The following is a 2,500-nucleotide window of genomic DNA, read 5'->3' on the forward strand; positions in this document are numbered from 1 at the left end:
CGTATGGGCTCCTTTTATTAGATGGAATTCTGTTGTTACAGAACACCTTTACCAGTCATATATATATATATGTAATATATATATACATATATATATAATATATATATAAACATATATATACATATATATAAATAATATATATATATACATATATATATACTATACATATATATACATATATATATACATATATATATATATACAGATATTATACATACATATATATATACATACCTATAATATATACAACATATATATATCCATACATATATATAACATACATATATCATACATACATATATTTATATATATACATTACAATATATATATATACATACATATATATATCATACATATATATATACTACATATATATATATACATATATATATACATCATCATATATATACTATATATATATACATATATATCATACATATATATATACATACATATATATATACATACATATAGATACATACGATATATACATACATATATATATACATATACATATATATATCATATATATATATATATATATCTATAGAATCTATAAAAGAGCCCATAAAAAACACCAAAATATAGAGAGAAAAGTACTATATTTCAGAGACTGCTGTCTCTCTCTTCAGGTATATGAATGAGAAAAGTTTACAGAAAAAGTGGTATTTATACCAAGAGATTCCATCCACAGGTAAGCCAATTTAGGTCACCCCCGCTGATAATCTGCCTTTAATCTTCTTAAGCGTTGGTTGAATGAAAACCTCGTCGATCACATCTGAAATCTACGCTCCTTTTGAGATGTTCATTACCTGCCTCTCTTTTATTAAGGCAGATTCCATCATTTGACTTGTACCGGCAGTTGCTGCTATAAATTATACGTGACAAATTCCAGTTTATTCTATGGTTATGTTCATTTATATGTTTGAAAATAGCCGAGTTCTGTTGTCCATACCTAACTGACCATTTGTGTCGTATTAATCTCTGGGGAAGCGATTTTCCTGTAAATCCGATGTAAGATTGGTCACAGTCCTGGCATGGGATCTGATAAACCACAGTGTCCTTGGGGCATGTCTTTTGTTGGACGTTAATCAGGGATTTGGCTAAGGTGTTCGGGTAAGTAAATGCAAAAGGGTTAGATTTTCCAAGGGTCTGAGTCACCTTTTTAATCGTGTCCAGGTGGGGAATTTTTATTTTGTTGTAGGGTGTATCTCTGGTCTTGTCTTTAGGAGGTCGGTAGAATCATTCTACAAGCAAAAATTCGGGTGTAGTATGGGTAGTCCTTTTAAGTCCTGTTTTAGCCAATCTGTACATGGAATACTTTGAAACTACAGTAATAAATGCAATATAACCCAAAAACATGCTTTGGATGAGATATGTTGATGATATTCTAACATTTTGGGATAATAGGTGGGGCAATTTTAATGAATTCCTTTCAAAATTAAATGCATTAGTGCTCAGCATCAAATTTAAAGTTGAATGGGAAACAGACAACAAAATTCCTTTTCTTGATGTTTTAATAATCAGAGACACGACAGAATACAAATTTACCATATACAGAAAACCAACATTCTCACTTTCATACATTCACTACTTTAGCTATCACGACATTGCTATCAAGATAGGTGTAGCCAGCAACCTGTTCTTAAGAGCCTTACGAATTTGTTCCCCAGGTTTACTGGAAAAAGAATTTGAACTAATTCGTAAGCAACTTTCGTCTTTAAAGTATCCTGACCATATAATTAAGAAAGAAATTCACAAAGCAAACGTGATTTTCTACCGACCCCCTAAAGACAAGACCAGAGATACACCCAACAACAAAATAAAAATTCTCCACTTGGACACGATTAAAAAGGTGACTCAGACGCTTGGAAAATCTTACCCTTTTGCATTTACTTACCCGAACACCTTAGCCAAATCCCTGATTAACGTCCAACAAAAGACATCCCCCAAGGACACTGGGGTTTGTCAGATCCCATGCCAGGACTGTGACCAATCTTACATCGGATTTACAGGAAAATCACTTCCCCAGAGATTAAAACAACACAAACGGTCAGTTAGGCATGGACAACAGAACTCGGCTATTTTCAACCATATAAATGAACATAACCATAGAATAAACTGGAATTTGTCACGTATAATTTATAGCAGCAACTGCCGGTACAAGAGTCAAATGATGGAATCGGCCTTAATAAAAGAGAGGCAGGTAATGAACATCTCAAAAGGAGCGTGCATTTCAGATGTGATCGATGAAGTTTTCATTCAACCAACGCTCAAGAAGATTAAAGGCAGATTATCAGCGGGGGTGACCTAAATTGGCTTACCTGTGGATGAATCTCTTGGTATAAATACCACCTTTTCTGTAAACTTTTCTCATTCATATACCTGAAGAGAGAGACAGCAGTCTCTGAAATATAGTACTTTGCTCTCTATATTTTGGTGTTTTTATGGGCTCCTTTTATTAGATGGAATTCTGTTATAACAGAACATTTTTACCAGT

This window comes from Macrobrachium nipponense, chromosome 11 (assembly GCF_015104395.2).
Source record: "Macrobrachium nipponense isolate FS-2020 chromosome 11, ASM1510439v2, whole genome shotgun sequence".
NCBI classification, from domain to species: Eukaryota; Metazoa; Arthropoda; class Malacostraca; order Decapoda; family Palaemonidae; genus Macrobrachium; species Macrobrachium nipponense.